Here is a 21,260-nt window from a genome sequence, read left to right as displayed (position 1 = left end):
AGGAGAGAGAGAGAGAGAGAGAGAGAGAGAGAGAGAGAGAGAGAGAGAGAGAGAGAGAGTTGTGGCTTCTCAGCCGCATGGCAGACACCATGGGAAGGAGGTCACTGTAATGTCACATTGGACTTTGGGGTCTATGGAAAGCTGTGTTTTCTCCTCACAGACAGCATCTAGGCACTGGAGCTAGGTCCCCACAATCATTTTGATGGGCCATTAGTCTGTAAGACAGGCTGTGATACAGTCTAGACATGTCAGTGATCCTTGTGACAGCAGTGACAAGTGACTGCAGACTGGGTGCCTGAGATCAAAGTGTCAGTGGAGCTATCACTGCAGACACTGAGGCAGAATCCACCCAGACATCTCCAGGCGTTACCACAGCTGACCATGCATGCTGTCCCTCTGCATGAAGGCTCACCACCCTGGGCCCACCCTTACCCTCACCATCCCACAATCCTCTCTGAGCCTGAGTCTGTTTCTGCTTCTTACAGGTTTTATACTGTTTTTGCTTCTTAGTTCAATTTTCTCTACTCTCTGTGGCTCTATCACACAGCTCTGCTCTGAAACAGGGCCAGTGGTCAGTGCAGAGCCAGTGGTCAGTGCAGAGCCAGTGGTCAGTGCAGAGCCAGTGGTCAGTGCAGAGCCAGTGGTCAGTGCAGGGACAACAGTCAGTGCAGAGCCAGTGGTTAGTGTAGAGCCAGTGGTCAGTGCAGAGCCAGTGGTCAGTACAGGGCCAGCTGCTAGTGTAGAGCCAGTGGTCAGTGCAGAGGCAGCAGTCAGTGCAGAGCCAGTGGTCAGTGCAGAGGCAGCAGTGCAAGGCCAGCAGTCAGTACAGAGCTTATGGCTATTGCAGAGCCAGTTCCTTTGCTCCGTCTCACCTGCCTCTTCGTCTTTCTCACCCACCTGCTTAGGCCGCAGTCTCCTCCCTGTTCCAGCCCTAGTGTCAGTAGTCTCTGCTCTGGACTTCAGAATTTTGTGGTATCTCTCAGGCCCTGGGTCTCCCTCCATCTCTCTTCATAGGCCCAGTGCATGTCCAACCAGTGCCCCACTCCAGTATGGATGCTTTGGCCTTGACACTCTAGTCCGGGTGTCATGCCACCCCGGTCTTGACTTCCAGTTCTACAATTATATTTTTTTTCTTGGCAGTAGTCCGTCTTAGTGACATCATCTTCTTCCTTGGCATGCTGGCTAGTTTTATGTCAACTTCACACAAGCCAGAACCATCTGAAAAGAGGCAACCTCAGTTGAGAATACGCTTCCATAAAATAAGGCTGTAGGGCATTTTCTTAATTAGTGACCAATGTGGGAAGGCCCCGCCCATTATGGGTGGTTATCATACCTGGGCTGGTGGTCCTGGGATCTGTAAGAAACCAGACTGAGCAAGCCAAGGGAGCAGATCAGTGAGCGGCACCCGTGTCTGCATCAGCTCCTGCTCCCAAGTTCACACCTTTCCTCCCCAGTCTGCCCTGGTCATGGTGTTTGATCACAGCAATAGAAACCCTATCAAAGACATCTGGGATGCTAGACTCTGAGAGGAAGCACTGCCCACTCTGTCTGTATGTCTGAAACCCTGATGAGTCTAGGAGGGTCATGGGGGATGCCAATGGAAATCCATTACAATATTGCAGTGGGTAACTCACTGCAGATACTGAATTTACTCTTGCGATTTTACGGTATTTTCTCCTGATAGGTCATGTTTGCATATAGAGAGGCAGAAAGGTGAGGAGGCCAAAAAGCTGTCTGCTTAAATGCTTCTTTCCTTGTGAGACAGAATTCCAGCATGAGAATCTAGTGCAGTGGTTCTCAACTTTCCTAATGATGAGACCCTTTAATACAGTTCTTAATGTTATGGTGACCCCCCCAATCATAAAATTATTTTTGTTACTACCTCATAACTAATTTTGGTACTGTTGGGCATTGTAATGTAAATATCTGACTTTTCTGGTCATCTTAGGTGACATAGAATGGGTATAGGAAGTTGGCTCAATCCTTCCCTTCAACTTCAAGGGAACAAGAACCTTAGATGGACTGAACAGTGAGGCATCTTCTGAAGTTTTAGACTCTAGAGGAAACAAACTTTACAGTCATGTCTCAGTATAGACAGAGAGCCCACGGTGCTATGAGCTGAATGCCCGTATCTTCCCTAAACTCATGTCAAATTTCCAGTTCCAAGTGGTGAGTAGGAAGAGGGGCCTTTGGAGCCCTTGAAAAGATGAGGTTACCAAAAGTAAATTGTGTTTGGAAGATGCCATAATGAAGCCTCAAACCATGTATGCTAATTTAAAATAAAAAAATGAGAGAAGTTGTGATTAATGACCCTGGAGGAAAACACAGGAGAGGAACTAACTCTCTCACCTGCCATCCTCGTCTCCCCATGCCAGAGCACCATGGGAATGTACTATTGGCAAACCAGGAAGCTGGCCCTTACCAGGAGCTGAGCTGATCATCAGCCTGGTCATGTGCATCTAGTCCTTCATCTTTGTGAAATGAAAGAGTTCTGTCCCAGTCCCAGACCTAGCCCCTCTCTTCAGTGGTCCAGGCCGAGTGGCATAGTTTGCTATGATGAACGCCATGCCCAGAAGCAGCTTAAGAGGGAGAGGGTTTATTTCACCTTTCACAGGTCATACTCCATCCCTGAGTTCAAAGCAGAGACCTGGAGACAAGAACTAAAGCAGAGACCACAGAGGAATACACTTGGGGCTTGCTCAGTTTGCTTTTTTTTGTACAAACACCCTACCCACAGTGAGATGACCTCGTTCCACATCAACCACCAATCAAGAAAATGCCCCTATAGGCCAATCTCATGGAAGCACTTTTTCTTCAATCGAGGTTCCCTCTTCCAAGATGACCCTAGCTTGCGTCAGTTTTACAAAGCTCTGACTGGCACAGGGGAGGGACAGCAAGTAGTCACAGTCAGCACGCAGCAGCGTCCATCTGTAGCTGACTGAACTTGCGGATGACTTCATCTTGCTAAGATCCAACTGAATGTCTACACACCCCACTGTCTCTCATCTGAAGCCAGATGGATGTGAACACCTATCTGCCTAGGTGCAGGTCTCTGAGTGGGTACCCCACAACGTTTGGTTGGTAGATCTCTGTGAAGACATTTGCTTCTGGGAACCTCTAATGATGGACAGACATGAGTGATCTTGACACATTTAAGAAGCCCCAGACTTGGGGACCCTCCTAATTTCTGAGCCCCTAGGGTGCTCTTTGGGTAACCCCCTATCTCAAGATGTTCTGGACACAATGACTCCTTCCTGATTGTTAGCACATGGCAGAAGCGAATGCTTTCCTCAGAAGCCAGATGTGGAAGGGTATGGCTGGGGATTGCTGACTCTCCCCTCTATATCTGTCCTTTAGTGATGGATGTGGTTAGCCTCTACCACCCAGCTTCTCAGTCTCCACACATGGGATGTCCTGATGGCCTTTCCCAAATCTGCTCCTCCTGTGTCAGCAAATCCCAAACTCTGTCTCTCTGAATCCCACACTCCAGGCCATTCCCTGTCCTTTATCTAATTGTGTCAGTTGTTCCCTCCCCTTCTTGCCCTTCTGTTCCAGCTCATTCCTGCTGCTTTTCATCCCAGGCCCTTTCTTCTCCATCCTCTTCCCTCTCCATTCTCACTCAAGATGTCCTACAAACTGGTTCTCTACAGGCCCCCAGCTTGGAGCTCGCCTGGGTGTCAGCCATGGAAACAGCCTCTAGATACTGTAGCCTTCCTTCCGTCAAGTTCCAGGACCTGGGCAGAGGTACTGGCACTGCTGTTGCCCCTGGATTGCCCTGGGGGCCTTGGGCATGGGGCATCTGGGACACAGGACCATGGTTAGGTCTAAAGAGGATGCAGAAGGCTGTTCAAGAGCAGCCAAAGGAATGGGGCCCCAGCACAGTGCACACATGGTCTGCAGAAGAAGATGTAAACCACTGTCAGCAGTTTCAGCTACTGCGCGGTCCTGGGCACAGAGGTAGAAGGGTTTTGCTGGGAATTTGACTCTTCTTCCTCTTCATTTGGTGCTGCACAAACTGACACAGAGGGGCTGGAAGCCACAGGCCTCCATGTGCAAAGGATGGTCAAACACCAGAGCCTGGGATGGGGAGCTATCTCAATCTTCTGTGCTTTGGGGTATGTAACCACAAGGGCGCTGGGACTTGGGCTCTGGGATAGCTTTAGCTAGTCTCCAGTGGAGCACACATGGCAGGGCACTGGACTGTCCCTTCAAGTTATCTGTGGTTCTCTCCCATAGCTTTCTTCAGTGCAGCTTTGGCCCTTCCTGCCAGCGTAGCGGCATGCTCCATTTGGACGGGCAAAGCACATTCTATGTTCCAGAAAAGATAACAGAAGAGATCATTAGAGTAGCTGTGTCAGATTAAATGTATTTCCATGTACAAGTCCAAAGTCCCTTCAGGAATGCCTGCAATTTGCTTTGTCTTGCTGAGAACAATATTTTCCCATAAGACCTGAGCACGAAGGCCATTACAAAATGTAATTCATATTGCATAAGCTCAGAGATGTTCAGCCCAAATGACAAATGGAGGCTTTAGTGCAGTATTTATGCTCTGCGGGGAACACAGCATTCATAAGTCATGGGGTCTCAGGGCACAGCTGCCCATCACTCGCAAAGGATATGCTCATCCTTGCCACTAACCCCAAAGCCAGGCTTCCTTTCCCAGGGAAGGCCTACAGTGCCCTAGGAGATGCTCAGGAAGGGCAAGACTGAAGCACTGGCTTCACAGTGCTTCTTACTCTGGAGCCATAACAGGTTCATCCAGAGACTGGGCCAAGGGTTACTATCTCAAAGTCCTGGTGTCCGATGAGCCTAACACTGGTTCAGCCCCAAGAGCAGAGAAAACATTCTTGCTGTCAAGAGCCTATAAAGGATATGCAGTGGGTCTGGGAGTGGATAAACTGGTTACTGCACAGACACTGAACCAGAGCTCTATCCCTAAACCCATGTAAAAGGCCAGGTGTCAGGTGCTAGAATCTGCTGTGTCAACTAAGAGCACTTACTGCAGAAGACGTGGGCAGGGTCCCAGCACCCACGCGGTAGATCACAATTGCCTGTAATTCCAGTTCTAGGAGACCACATGTCCTATTTTGGACTTCATGGGCACACACTTTGTTCTTATCACTGGCAAGGCAAATAGAGACAAATCCTTTGGTCTTAATGACCATCCAGCCTAGCCTATTCATGATCCCTAGGTCAGTGAGAAACATCATCTCAAAAAACAAAGTGCTTCTGGTGAATAGCACCAGAGGTTGACCTCTAGCTGACACATACACACCTATATGAAAACTCACATACATGTGTGTCCATGCACACATACACACACGCACACACTCATGCATGCCACATGTACACAAACACATGCACACATGCATGTTTATTCGTGTGCACATAGGAATATACTCCGAACAACTGGAGCTTTGAAACAGGTGAAAAACACATATGGGGAGGTATGAACCATTGGGAAATCCAGTCCAGCACCAACAACATGGAAAGTACACTGCCCATCTGCACAAGTGCTGGTAAGGAAGTGACCCAGTAAGAAACCTCTCACACTGTATGGGTAGAACAGTCTTCAAGGACACAGAAAGACTCCAGAAACTGAGAAAGTGTATGCCAGGATCTCACTCATCCACCTGAGAAAATCCATACGCATCCTTAAGAAGGGCTCACTGCAGCAACAATGTAACAGCCTAGAGGTAACTGTTGCTTTGAGCTACTAGGTATTGAAGCAAGAGAAATTTGGGGTTACAGCTGTAAGGCTGTGGCAATAGGGCACAAAAGAGACACAGCCAAAAAGCATGCACTCAGGAGGGGCTGGGCTACAGCGATGCAAGGAGACATCAAGATGCCTCCTGCTGCAGAGGCAGCTTCTTCATAGTCATTTATGCTTTCTACAAACAAAGACCAAAATTAAAGCTGAGAAAAGAAAATGCAATCCTGGAAATTGAAAACAAGCTAAAACAAAAGAACCTAATTATGTATCAGGTTGGTGACAAAGCCCAGGAGAGAAGTATTATTTCCAGTGACGTGAGAACACAGTGTTTTGATTGCTTACCCTCCTTGGGAAATATTGTCAGAGCAAATGAAAACCTGAGGAAATCTGACATTTCATCCAACGTTCTAAAACAATCTAAATTACAGTCAGCCCTCAGTGTCCCTGGGCTTTGCATCTGCTGGTTCAACCAACCGCAGATTGAAAATACTTGAAAAAAAAAAAAACTGGGTGTGTATTGAGCATGTGCAGACTATATTGTTTTTTCTTGTCACCGTCCCTAAAGCATGATAAGTATTTACATAAACTTACAATGTAGTGGCTATTATAAGTCATTTAGACTAAAGTACATAGGAGGGTGGACCTAGCTTGTATGCAAATGTTATGCCACTCTGTACAGGGGCACTTGGTACACAAAGATCCCTGGAGCCGGTTTCCTGGGGGCACTTAGAACCATCTTGCATAGATCAAGTGTGCACACAGAGTGAGCAAAAATTATAAGTAAAAATAAGGAAGGCGTTTGACCTTTCAGCCTGTCAGGTGAGGTGTGGTAGCCTCAAGATGGGCTCCTTGTAATTATTTTTTTTAATTATGTATTTTATTTTGTGTGTCTGTATGTGAACTCGGGTGTGCGAATTTGTACCATATGCATTCAGTGCCTTTAGAAACCAGAAGAAAGCGTCAGATCCCCTGGAACTATAGTTACATACGATTGTGTGTTGCCATAATGGATTCTAGGAACTGACCCAGGTCCTCTGTGTGGGAAGCCACATAATGCCATTACAAGATGGCGCTGGCTAGTGCTGGACACCGCCCGCAAGTCCTGGTAAACAACCAATGTGCGCATGTGCAAAAGGGTTTTCACACCAAGTCACAGCTCATCCTGGAGCATGCAAATGAGGGACTGAAAGCAACACCAATCAGGTATGGCCACGCCACTCCTAAGCCTATTTAACCAGCGCCAGTTTCGGGGCTTGGGGTCTTTTGCCTTCGCAATCAAACCCTCCCAATAAATGTGTGCAGAAGAATCCTGTTGTGGCGTCTTCCTTGCTGGCAACTGGGGCGTCTACACTCTTCAAGAGCAGCAGTCACTCTTAACTGCTAATCCATCTCTGCAGCCCTTAGATAGGTTCCCGTGTCTGGTGACTGGACAACCTGTTGCTGCTGCTGCTGCTCTGTGTGCACGTGTGTGTGTGTGTGTGTGTGTGTGTGTGTGTGTGTGTGTATGCATTGATATTCACTTTTTATAACAAAAGTAGCAAAAGGTGCCAGTAACAAATCATATTGATTAAGAAGCAAAGAAACAACATTGATATGCCTGGCAGAAATCCTTAGGGGATGGTGCTCTATGTTGTAATTTATTTTTCAGTGTGTCATTACAAGTAAAATGTCTAATGATGTGTATTCATAATATGTAGTAAATATAGGAAAATATTTTGCTACCTCACTATATCTATAGATTTTATATTGTTGAACATTTAAATTATTTTATCTAATAATTTCAAAAAATTTGGAACACTTGAAAAGTATTTACCCTTAACTTTTTTTTTTTTTTTTTGGTTTTTGGTTTTTGTTTTTTTTCGAGACAGGGTTTCTCTGTGTAGCCCTGGCTGTCCTGGAACTCACTCTGTAAACCGGGCTGGCCTCAAACTCAGAAATCTGCCTGCTTCTGCCTCCCAAATGCTGGGATTAAAGGCGTGTGCCACCAAGCCTAGCTTACCCTTAACTTTTTTGAGTGATGGAAATAAACCCAGAGCTTTGAGCATGCCAGGAAAACACTAGGCACAGCTAACAGTTTACCTGGTCACTCGGTTTGGGGAGCAGTTTGAATTTATGGCATGGGAACTTCATGGATGAGGTTGGCATTGCTATAAAAGGACATTGCTATGCAACTCCCTCAGCCCTGCCACCGTGTGAAGGCATAGTGAAAAGGCACCATCTTATCTATGATACAGGAAGCAACCCTCTCCAGAACCAGACTGATCTGCACTGTGACCCAACACCTGTCACCTCCAGCATGGTGATGAAACATGTTTGTGGTGTGGATCTAGAGGGGTTGGTGTGGCTTGCATGGGAGGTGATTGGGATTTCCAGCCCGTGACCTATCTGGAATCAATTCACAGGTAGAATTGTACTCAAAGGGGCTCAGAGAAATGGTAGAAGCTGTGACATGTAGGGCCTCCCTGCAGAAAGGGGTCATTGAGACATGCTTTTAAAGAACACGTCTTATCTCCCTTCTGCTTCCTGGCCACCATCATTTTTCATCATGTGAGTGCCATCTTTCTTCACAATGCAGGTCCTATGATATCAGCCCCAGACCCAAAGCAATACAGCTTCCCACCTCAGCCAGAATCCTTTTAACCCCAAGCTACAATAAGTCTACTCTCTCAGTGTGGTCTGTCATCTGCTGTCATAGTGTCACAAAGTGGCTGATACAATGTTGCTTTTGGTTTCAGGGAAGTACCCTCAGAGAGGGACAGCATGGCCCCCCACCCAAACCTGCATCTGCACCCTACATGGAACGGCTCTACTGTGGTGACCCAGCAATTATGAAGCTTTCTCCACTTCATTTAACTTTGGCATTGTTTTGTTTTACTTGATGTTTTAATTACTAAAGCAGTGTAAATTCACTGTAGCAAGGCAGAGAATCTAATGAAAATGTGGGCTATCTCCCTCCCAGCCTTCAAGCCCACCTCCAAGAAAGGATTCGGAAATGGTCTGCAGTCCCTCTACACATGGTGTGAATTGCAGAGTGGGCTTTTTTTCTGACTTGTTGCTGTTTATCAATACAAAAAAAAGCCTAGTAAATTGAGAGTCGTGCCACATTCCTAAGGAATAAAGGCAGAATCAGGATGAATAAAGAGAGAACATCACAGATAGATGTGAAGAAGAATTGGGAGAGATGATAGGTACCAAAAAAGAGAGCTACTGAATTGCTCAATTGAGCTGAGGGGAGGGTGCTTCCCACAGAAGGGGGCACCTACTCTAGTGTGCTGTGCAGCAGGGAGCTGAGAGGAAAGACGAAAGACTTCCCACAGTAGCTTAGAAGCCAAAACAGTTAACTGAAGACAGGGAAAAGCAGTGATTCCTAGGAAAAGGGGGACAGAAACCCAGTTGTGGAGTTTCTGTCATTGCTAATGGAAGGGAATCTGGGCAGACACTTGGTCCAGGCACTGCTGTCTTGGGACAACTGCTGATGGTACATTCTGTATGCTCATTTGACTCCTGCAGTCACTGATGTTGGAAAACCATCTACCATCCATGTTAGTGGAATAAGCCAGCATAGCAAGCTGGTCCTCCGTCAGCCATGAAGACTGGGTATTCTGGGCACACAGATAAAACTAGGTTCACGAAAAAGAAAGAAAAGTAAACAGGCAGAATGGGTGGGCTGGGAAGCAAATACTTCAGGATCTAGATCTATAGAATGATCACAGATATTTTACTTACGGGGGCATACTGGAGAATTTAAAGCATTCATAAAATAAAACAAGCCTGTTCATCCAAGTAAGAACAACAACAAAATTTTTAAAAAAAGATTTTAATTATGAATGTTTTTCTAAAGCGAAAAAAAAGTAAGGATGAGGCAGGGAAGCATTGTCAACAGGACTCAAGATCACACTAGTGGCTAGTTTCAACTGAGGAAACCTATCAGGAGGTCAGAGGTCAGAAGTCAGAGGTTAGCAGAAAGACAATCATTCATTATGTGTTTTACTATAGTGAGAAGCACTGAGGAAAGGAGAGAAAGAGACAGGCATGCTTTCTCCACAGTTCCCAGCACCTCCCTGGGATTCCAGGGGAGAGAGAAGGAAACACAAACAATCAGAGAAGGAACATAGGTTCTCAGAGCTGAAAGGATGAGAGCCATCAGCCACCATTCTGTGGCTGTGAGGGTGCTTCCCAGTGCACCTGCCCCTAGGCCACGCTCCCTCTGGGGCTGTGGCCCACAGAGAACATAGGACAACAAAGGCAAAGAGAAAACCCGAATCATCCAAGGAAGGAGTAGCTCCCATAAAAAAGGAAAAACTCCAAACAGAGGCTGCCATAGGTAGTGACCCTGTTGCTAAAGGAAACAGGAGTCCTTGAGCAGGACAAACACACTGTCAACGCTAGCTGGTCTCATCAGTGGACTTGGCAGTTTTGCTTATAGAGAGAGCTTTCCTGGAAATACACTTGTGCGTGACACTGACCAAGACACACTTTCAGAGACATTGTCATGGGAGTGGAAAGTGAGAAATTCAAATGTTCATGGAAAGGGAGTGTTGACCCAGCTTGCCACCCCTGATGCTGGAGTTCTGTAGAGCCACTTTTAAAAAATGGGGTGTGAACCAGGGAGACGACACAGTGGATAACATGCTTGCTGTGTAACCACGAGGACATGAACTGGGGTTCCCCACACTAACTTAAAAGCCGAGAACAGTGGCAGGTGTCTGTAGCACCAGTGCTATGGGGACTGTGGAGGCAGGGGGATCCCCAAAGCACAGCTCAGTTACCAGGGAGTCTGGCCAAGCAATGAGTGCCAGGTTCAGTGAGAGATTGTCTCCAAAACTAAGGTGGAGAGCAATCAAGAAATATATCCAGCATCAACCTCTGGCCTCCATATGTGCTCATTTGGGTACCACATATGTGTGTCCACGTGCACATGTCCACACACACACACACACACACACACACACACACATGCACACACACACACACAGATGCACATCAGAATATTTACACACATGAAAGAATAAATTGTGACTTTATATATCAAGATGGAGGAATTGTCAAGATGGGAAATAGTTAAGTGCAGAAAATAAATATCCCAAATATCTCATCAAAATCTGACTTTTCTACACCCACAGAAGCAAACACAAATTATCCAGGAATCTAGGTCTTTGCTAGAAATGGAAGATTGGCTCTGACTTTTTTTTATTTGATATTTTCTTTATTTACATTTCAAATGCTATCCTGAAAGTTCCCCATACCCTCCTCCCGCCCCTGCTCCCCTACCCACCCACTCCCACTTCTTGGCCCTGGCCTTCCCCTGTGCTGGGTCATATAAAATTTGCAAGACCAAGGGGCCTCTCTTCCCAATGATGGTCAAATAGGCCATCTTCTGCTACATATGCAGCTAGAGACATGAGCTCTGGGGTACTGGTTAGTTCATATTGTTGTTCCACCTATAGGGTTGCAGACCCCTTCAGCTCCTTGGGTACTTTCTCTAACTTATCCATTGGGGACCCTGTGTCCCATCCAATAGTTGACTGTGAGCATCCACTTCTGTGTTTGCCAGGCACTGGCATAGCCTCACAAGAGGCCGCAATATCAGGGTCCCTTCAGCAGAATCTTGCTGGCATGTGCATTAGTATCTGGGTTTAGTGGCTGATGATGGGATGGATCCCCGGATGGGGTAGTCTCTGGATAGTCCATCCTTTCATCTTAGCTCTAAGTTTTGTCTCTGTACTTATATCCTTTCATGGGTATTTTGTTCCTTATTATAAGGAGGAATCAAGTATCCACACGATGGTCTTCCTTTTTGGTTTTCTTCTGTTTTGCAAGATGTATCTTGGGTATTCTAAGTTTCTGGGCTAATATCCGCTTATCAGTGGGTGCATATTTAGTGACTTCTTTTATGATTGGGTTACCTCACTAAGGATGATATCCTCCAGATACATCCATTTGCCCAAGAATTTCATAAATTCATTGTTTTTAATAGCTGAGTAGTACTCCATTGTGTAGATGTACCACATTTTCTGTACCCATTCCTCTATTGAGGGACATCTGGGTTATTTCCAGCTTCTGGCTATTATAAATAAGGCTGCTATGAACATAGTGGAGCATGTGTCCTTATTACCAGTTGGAAGATCTTCTGGGTATATGCCCAGAAGAGGTATTGCTGGGTCCTCCGGTAAGTACTATGTCCAATTTTCTGAGGAACCGCCAGACTGATTTCCAGAGTGGTTGTACAAGCTTGCAATCCCACCAGCAATGGAGGAGTGTTCCTCTTTCTCCACAACCTCGCCAGCATCTGCTGTCACCTGAATTTATAATCTTTGGCTCTGACTTTTTATTTGATAAACTTCCACACAATTTCATTTTTGTGCTGTGGGAAATAAAAAGTAGTTTTTAAAAATCTCTAAGGACTTTTCTGCGTGTGTCAGATGGGATGGTTGGTCATACGATGAGTCACCTTGAGTCTGCAGTGACCGGGAAGCAGGAGTTGATGACCGTGTGGTCTGTGGCCCTTGCCAGTGTTTGTCAGCCATGGCAAGCTCTCTTCCTGAGTCTGGTGCTGCTGACACGATTACTCCCCTTAGAATTCTGAGTGCTTATTTCTTGGCAGAGTGGGTCTAGGTGGTCATGCATTTTCCAATGTGGTGTTGATTTTTCTGCTCCTCTGGCCTCCCAGATGCCAGGTAAACAGCTGATCAGGTGATGATGCTGGAGTGCAGAGCCGTGAGATTTCACAGCTATGTTCTCTTCGGGTCTTTGATAGCCCGATGGAATGTCAGATTATTCAGAGTGTGTTAGTTACAGGAACAATATTACATCTTCCTGTGATTCAGATTCCTGTGGTCTGGGCTGGGTCTGCTATGGTAAAGGATGAGTCTGTGAGTGTGTGCATGTGTTCAGTGTATGCGTGTATGAGTGTGTGAAAATGTGTCTATGCTTGTACATGTTTGTGTATATGTGTATGCTCTGTGCAATGTGCATGTGTGCATATCTGAGCTAATGTTTGTGGAGTGTGTGTGTCCTCTTGTCAAGGTCATGACCCTGGTTCTTTTTTTTTTTTAAAGATTTGTTTATTTATTTTATGTATATGAGTACACTGTAGCTGTACAGATAGATGGTTGTGAGCCATCAAGTGGTTGCTGGGAACTAACCTCTGATTGCTCTGGCCCAAAGATTTATTTGTTATTATATGTAAGTATGCTGTAGCTGTCTTCCGACTCACCAGAAGAGGGCATCAGATCTCTTTCTGGATGGTTGTGAGCCCACTATGTGGTTGCTGAGATTTGAACTCAGGACCTTTGGTAGAACAGCCAGTGCTCTTAACCGCTGAGCCATCTCTCTAGCCCTTGACCCTGGTTCTTATTAAGATCTAGTGGAAGGCTTTATAACCCCCATTGTCATGACTTTCTGCCCGTGGTACCTCCAGAAAACAGGTTAGATCCTCATGGTCTGTTCCTGTGCTGAAGAGCTTCAGTTGCCTGAAGAGGCAGTCACTCTGCCATCAGGATTGTTAAGTCTCTGCTGCTTTATGAATATCATCTTTAAGGGAGGATCCACACATAGTCCACATCTGTTGCCATGGCACTGTGGCATGTGCACAGAACACATGGGCTTGCACCCAACCCTTGGACAGATTCTCGGGCCTGGATCAAGCTCCATTTCTGCTCTGTTTCCCTTAGCAGAAGAGAGGGTCCCCCAGCCCAGGTGTGCTGGCTGTGCAGAGACCTCTGGGAGGGGTTTTACAAAGGAGGGAGCTTTAACATTCCTTGGGGGACAGAGCAATACTTATCCAAGAATTCCAGGAAGTGCTGCAGCCACATTCATGACTCCGTCTCCTGGCAGAGCTGGCTGTTCTGATTGTACTATTTATTTTGACAGGTGTAATTTTTTAGAAACTATTTTTTAAAAAATATCACTAAGTTGAAATATGAAAAGTGATTGCTGCACAAGGCCAGTAAATTCAACAGTCTTTCAACCCCGGGGTCTCATTCATTTCCAAATTAATTTTTCTTCCACAGTGTAAGCATGCTGTTAAGTCTTCACAAAATACGGGTTCTCCTCCTTTAATTAAAGAGAACTCCATTCTTGAATTGCATTTGATGGTAGAATGAAATGAAGCTCCTCTTGTGTATTAGCATCCTTTGGCTTGAAATTCAGAGTTTAAATTAACTGAAGCAAACTGTTTGGGAAAAGTACAACTAGTCAATGAAATCAAATTGAATTGTGAGGAAATGTACTGAATAAGGAGAAAGAATGACTAGAGAAGTGTGGCCCCTGAAAGGTGGACCCTTGTTCACCACACTTGGAAGAGTGTGGAGGTCCCAGGTCCTGCAGTGTTTGTTACAGGTCCCTGCTCCTGTTTCTCTTCCTGAAGTCCAGAGCCAGGGCAGCCACCTTCCTGACTGACCTGACTCATCTCTGCTTAGGTCAAGGTACCATGTGCCACTTTGCTGAACAGGAAGCCTGTCCCCTCATAGGGTTACACAGGCTTTTGCCGCTGTCCACGGATGAGGCTGTTGTGGGTCATGCTTGAGGTCTGCCTCTAGAAGTGTCTGGTGATGATCCTGGGGTTACCACACACACATCCTTCGGGGTCCTCAGGAAGCTTGGCTCTTCAGGATCAGAGTTGAGAGGGCACTGTGTTACCATTTAAGTTCTCCCTTGGAGGAATTTAATCCTGGGTGTGCCTCACACCTCAAAGGGTGTGGAAGCCATGCCTGCTCCCTTTCTGCAAGGTCTGCATCATCACCACGTAGCAGGTGATACGCATACTGAGCTCCACCTGTGTTTCCATGCCACCCTACACTTACCTGCCTACAGCACTGGGTTTGTGGGCATGGTCTGCACAGATTTTTGAATGACAAGTTGCCCTCTGGGATTCACAGTCACTGGATCACACAGGACTTGGTTGAACCAGCAAAGGGCAGCATGAGTTCCCAAGCAACAGCCTGGCCTACTAGGGACAGTTGGGCTATAATACCAGATCTTTGCAGACCTGATCTGCTGCCTGCTTCTCTCCCTGGATCCCCATGACACTTGTACCCAGAAGCATCTTCTGGGCTTGTCGGAGGAGATGTCCCCTCCCCGGATTCTAAAATCAGTGACCTTGGGAATGCTTGAAGCATCTCCTCCCTCCCTGTGTCTGATTTGTCAATGTGTGTAGAATGACTGTGCTTCACATCCCTTGGTCATCTGAGCTAAGTCAACCTCTTCCTGCGTGCCTGCTGTGAACTTCTGAATTGGTGCTGCCAGTGGCAGTCACTCAGCCACTCTTCTGTTTCCCTGCTGTACAGATCTCTCTAGGCATAGAGGGCAGTGGCTATCTCTGCCCTTGTGTGTGGAGTATGAGTGTGCTCACAATCCAAGAAGCTCTTTCACCATGTTATCTTTGCTCTGCTGAGAGGCTGAGCCAGGAGCCTCTAAGTCCTCGGAATGCCTCTCATGGGTGAGTAACTTCTCTACCATAGGGTTACCACAAATGTCCACAATCTGTAGAAAGAGACAGAGATGAGTTTCTGTGGGCTGACTGAAAACAGGGGCTCCTGTATGGCGGTAGATTCGGCAGGTTCCCTGGGCATAGCCTTTAATTAAAAACATGGCAGCTGACCCACAGGTAGACTCGAGGTGTTAGTGTCAGAGGGTTAACAAAGAAAAGGTGAAAGTCATTGCTCTCCGTCTGTCAGTCTTTCCCTCAGTTTTAGTTAGTCACAGTGGAAATGTGGCTGCTAGAGCTCCAGAGGTTGATAATGCATCTTCTTTATCAGATGGTAAATTTAGTGACACACTTGGCAAGGCGGAAGAGCCCTGCTGTTAGTTAAACACCACCCTGGCTGTTGCTTGAAGTCATTCTTAGATGAGACTGGTATTGAAATCAGCAGGCTCTGAAGAAGATAGCCCTTCCCTTCAAGGGTGGGCTCACCTTGCCAGGCTGAGTCTTTTAAAGGCCATAGCAGACCTGCTTTAGTCTCTGACCTGACCACAGATTTCAGACTCAAGATCGTGTCTGCACTCTGAGCCTCCAGTCTGCTGCTGCCCTGGACATCTTATGTGGAAGGATCACTCTGAGGAGCTCCCACCAAATCCCAAATAAATTCTCTTTTTCCTCCTGGGTGGATGCTGTCAGGTGGCTACTCCTTGGTGCAGCAGGTGCAGAAATGAGGTGTCTTATCAACTTGTCCTGCCTTTATCACAGAAGAAAAGAAAGCCACACCCATCTCAAGTCAGCATGAAGAGAGCCACACCAATCTCAAGTCTACACTTCCAGTGGTGCACCCAAGAGGACCAGATATTCATACTGTCTTCAGCCTGTGCTGAGCGGCATGTCCAGGTAGTAATCCCATACTCTGGTCATAGACAAGAGGGCTCAGAAACCAGACAGACTGCCATCTCCCAGCTTCCATGTTGGACTCCTTTATGAAGTGTCTTGATAATTAGAGAAAAAAGGTGAGTTCCACAGCTCCAATTAGTACCTAAATTCATGTCTGTCCATGGCCCAGGGCTTCACACAAATGAGGCTGAGTAGCCCCATCACCTCTTCTTTCCTTCAACAAACACACTATAAGGAATGACAAAACCACTTTAAAGGAAAAAGAGACAATTCTTGATTGAACAGGAGACTAATTCTGAATTAAACCTGTTACGTTTCTAGCTCTCTAAGTGATTTACTCACATATATGAGATAAAATATAAGAAGAACACGCAAGGCTGACTCCGGAGTGGTATGACTTAGAAACAGAAAGCACTAGACTCCTGGCTAATAGGAGATAGGGTCTTTTCCACAACAGGCTGCATGTTCCAGGCTCAGGAATCACTGTGTTAATTGTTAGTCCTAGGAAATCAAATGTTTTTTTCTCTGAAGCAGAAAAGCAGGTACCTAAGTTTGGTTAACAGGTTATTTTGTTTGGGATCAAGAAAGAGAAGGAAAAAAAAATCTCTTCATTAAAAAGTAGCAAAGTCAGCAGAAATGAAATCTTGTAAAAATCAGCACTCACGTCTGGATTCTAAGCTCCAACCCAAATTCCAGGAGTGGGAGCTAGGGTGATATCAGGGTCCAGGTGGCCTCCTAGGAAGGACCTGTGGTAGTGTCCTTGGGAAATGTGAGCGCACCTTCACCCTTGGAAGTGTCCCTGGGAGGTGTGGTAAAGCAGATGAGCTCCCAGGATGGCATGAACCTATTGCTGCAAGGCTGCAATGTCCACAAGGACGACTCTCTGCCCTGGGCTAAGGGGCTGCTTAGCCAGGGTGCATCCAAGGACCGTAGGGTCTGGCTACCCACAGATTCCTAAAAGCATGGTTCAGGAGACCATGGTTCATAGGAAACCAGCTTGAGAGTGCTCAGCCTGTGTTTCGGCCTTGGATAGTCCAGGTGGACGGACCAGGCATGGCCAACCTCACACATTCAAAAGGACAGGACATTGGTACAAAGTAGGACGGATCCAGGCATGGGATGAAGTTGATTGTGAGGAGAATCAAACACGGAGAGCAGCCACTACCTAGACCTCAGGTCACTTTTTTTTCTTTTTATACAGTCAAGGATTTCCTACCTAGGAAATAGTCCTATCTGTAACTAACATGTGTATTTCCATGTCCAGAAGCCCATCTCCTGGAGTGCTCCAGATTCTGTCAAGTTGACAACATTAACAGTGCCACAAGGTCTATAACAGTCAGAGGACTGTCTACATTTTCTATTTTTTCTTGAGTTGATTTTTGATAACTTTTGACCTTTAAATACCATGATGTCCATGTCTCCTGGTTGTCAAAGGTGACAGCATGAAGCTGCTCAGGACATCATTTACCCTGTTGGCATGGGCAGGACCGGTCAAGATAACCCCAGGTCACCTGCTTTCTTATAGAACCCAAAACCACAAGCCTAGGGATGGCACGGCCCAAAGTGGGCTGAGTCCTCTCCCTTAATCACTAAGAAAATGCCCTGTAGTCTTACGATGGTTTGTATATGCTTGGCCTAGGGATCACATCCCAGTTGACACAGGCTGTATTTGTCTTCAGTGCTGGTGTCTTTCCGTTTACTGCTCTTACAAGGATTTCTCTGTTGTTCTACATTTCATTGGTTTCCGTGTCATTTATTGTTCTATTTCTCATATTTTTGTATGACTGGGGTGTATGTGCAGGTGTGTGTGTGTGTGTGTGTGTGTGAGTACATGCACCTTAGCATGTGAGGGAAGGCCAAATGAATATATCTGGTTCCTACCCTATTATGCCAAGCCTTGCTCCTTTAAAACAGGGTCTCTCGCTGTGCTTGAAGCCGGGCTAGTGGCCAGCAGCTCCAGAATTCTCCTGTCTCCATCCCCGCAGCTCTAGGGTTTACAGGAACACACATAACCACACTGCATTACACTTTTGATTTCTTTCAAATGTTTTGGTCATTGTATTGAGACACTGTCTCACTTATATAGCTTTGTCTAGCCTAGAATTTGCTATGTAGTCCAGGTTGGCCTGGAACTTGCAGCAATCTTGTGCATGCTACCCTGCCTTTGAGGGTTTTGAGGCTGGCTTTCTCATGCTGGTTCCTTCTACACAAATCTGTGCACATGGATACTGTGGGGTTTTTTTTTTTCCATTCAGGAGTCTCTGTGCAGTAGATGTGGCCTTATTGGAGGAAGTGTGCCACTGTGGGTGTGGGTTTTAAGATCCTCATTCTAGCTGCCTGGAAGCTAGTCTTCTGTTTGCCTTCAGAACAAGATGTTGAACTCTCAGCTCCCCAAGCCACGCCTGCCTGGTCACTGCCATGTTTCCCACCTTGATGATAATGGACTGAACCTCTGAATCTGTAAGCCAGCTCCAATTAAACATTGTCCCTATAAGAGTTACTGAGTCCTACATATTGTATCAAGCTCAAAGGAGCTATCTGCACGTGATAGACTATAACCTTGGTAGCAAGAAGCAACAAATAGGGAGTTACATATTCTAGAAGAAACAGACTTTACGAGATCGAAACACAGAGTTTAAAGTGAGAATAACAAGGTTATAACTGTTGATGGTTCCAGAGAGGGCGAAAGTCAGGAGAACCAGGGCCATAGTTGTTCCGGGAGATCCCTCTTCAAGGTATGATCCCTTGAATTGTAAAGCAACAACAAAGTCATACTGATGACAGAACAGATTAAAAGGAAGACAGAATAAGATTTTAACCACTGAATACTGAAAATGTCAGATGAAAAAGTAGTGAGAAAGACAGAATTAAATAAGGTTACTGTTACTGATTTAGATAAATCTACATCAATAGGCTTATATAAATAAAGCCTATCTTGAGGGATGGCTAGAGAGATAGTTCAGTGGTTAGGAGCACTTCCAGAGGACCAGGGCTCAGTTCAGTACCCACGTGGCAACTCATAATCATCTCTAACTCCAGTTCCAGGGATCTGACACTCTCTTCTGGCCTCCAAGGGCATTGCCCTTACATGACATACAGCCATATCTGTAGGCAAAATGTCTATATACATAAGATTAAACTGTAAACATAAATAGAACCTATCTTTATATGATACCTGGAGTGGTTGTGTTTGTCCTATCTTGTGTGTCAGTAAACCATACACAGGATTTAAAAGGAAGGCCTGTACGTGTCCTAAATTATTGTCTTTTTTGAAGTTTAGTTTAGTTTTTATTTTGTATTTTATTGCTATACTTTACTGCTGGATGTTTAAGAAAACTTGAAGATATAGTCCCTAGAGGTTGTTTGGAATTGGGAGGAGCTGTGGTTCCTTCAGTTTTTCCTTTACCAGTTAAGCCCTTTGCTGGGATGAGTCAGGCTCTGATTAACTGTGCTGTTTCTTTAAAGATAGGGAACATGTCCATCTGTGTTCCTCTTTGCAGAATTTGCACTGGTTAGAATCTACTGTCTGGTCTCCTTGGTTTCTCTAATGGAGAGGATGGGCAACCCACACAGAGGTACAAGACCATTTGAAAGATGCCTGACTTATGAACGATGTTTGTGAATGGATTGAGCTGCAGCTGCTGATTCCTGTGAGCTGAACTGCTGATATCCTGACGACGCAGATTGGATTTGCTCCAAAGAACTATTTCTAAACAGGTCCACACCCTCCTTTGCTCTGTTAGCCTTTCCTTTCCACTCCCTCTGATGTGGTGGGCTAGAAGGAACATTAAAACATTTAAGAACAACAACAACTCTCAAACTGTGAGGCTGTCAGCTTCAGACAAGAGACTATTTACTAAAATGGCCAATTTTTGTTTAAAATGGCCACTCAAATTAAAAATCAAAGTGGGGAGCTGGAGAGAGGCTCAGCGATTAAGAGCACTGACTGATCATCTAGAGAACCAGAGTTCAATTCCCCGCAACCACATGGTGGCTCGCAACCATCTGTAATGGAATCCCATACCGTCTTCTGGTGTGTCTGAAGATAGATACACTGTACTCATATACATAAAATAAATAAATAATTTTTTTTTAAAAAAAAAAGTGAAAGTGGGTGAATTCCTTTGGATCTAATGCCAAAAGAACAAACATTTAAGCTCTGGGGAATTACGTTTGTGCCCATGGGGACTGGGCTGTCTGCAGTAAGCAAACAGCAAGGGATTGAGAGCAGCACGGACAAAGTAAACCAGACATAAGTAGGACATGGACTTCAGTTCATTAGGAACCCTGAGAAGGGAAATGTTGCCTTTAGCCTGACTTGATTCTACCTTTCAGGAAGGGGAAGGGGAAGTTAGCCTTCATGCAGAGAAACCAGACAGCATCTGTCTGGCCTTGTTTGTTTGTTTTGGCTTTGCTGCTGCGCTATTTTGTCCTGTATTCTTTGAGTTTATTGGTGTGGGACCTGACTTCAAATTCTTGGGACCCAACTTCAAACTCATGTCCCTGTAAAGACAAGAAGCACAGGGGCACCCACAGGAATGTATCAGCATCCAAAGTCCACAGTTAACTTAATCTTCCCTTTCCCCACCCCAGAAGTCTTCAGGCTGGGACCTAATATCTCTGAAGAAGTGATCTCAGGTGCGGAGGGATTAAGAATTAGCATCTGTAAAGTCTACTTTGGAGTCTTGTCTGATTGGATTCCTTGTTTTCATGAACTGGGTAGGCATCTGGGAAGGTTTACATAAAAAGGAAAAAAATAGTGATGATTAGAATGTATAACTTAATGCCACTGACAAGGGAAATTCTAGAGTGAGGTGACTGGGGACTCATAGTGTTGGAAAGCTTAGGCAGTTTGGGTGGGCATTGCCATTTTGGTTAATCATGTGATCACCACCATCTTGGTGATATCTCGTGATCACCTCCATCTTGATGACATTACTAATCAAAGTGGTGGCAAACTCAGTCTGTGGCTAGGGCAGCTCCATCATAACATGACCCATTGTAAAGGCACGATGCCCTGTGCAATATATGCACCTCATATGCTAAATGTACACAGTCACCTAGCAGCTGTCTGCCAATCTTAACTCTGGAATTAGCAGTTGCTACCAACGCATGTGTGTCTCAGAGGGTCTAGATACATTCTTGAGCCCCCCAGCAACAGGATGCTGAAAGGCAGGGAGAGGAAAGAAACGGGGAGAACTTGAACTGTGTTTCCCTAAGAAATGA

This window comes from Mus pahari, chromosome 11 (assembly GCF_900095145.1).
Source record: "Mus pahari chromosome 11, PAHARI_EIJ_v1.1, whole genome shotgun sequence".
Classification (NCBI taxonomy): Eukaryota; Metazoa; Chordata; class Mammalia; order Rodentia; family Muridae; genus Mus; species Mus pahari.
The sequence above is the reverse complement of the archived record's forward strand: the minus strand, read 5'-3'. Positions refer to the sequence as shown.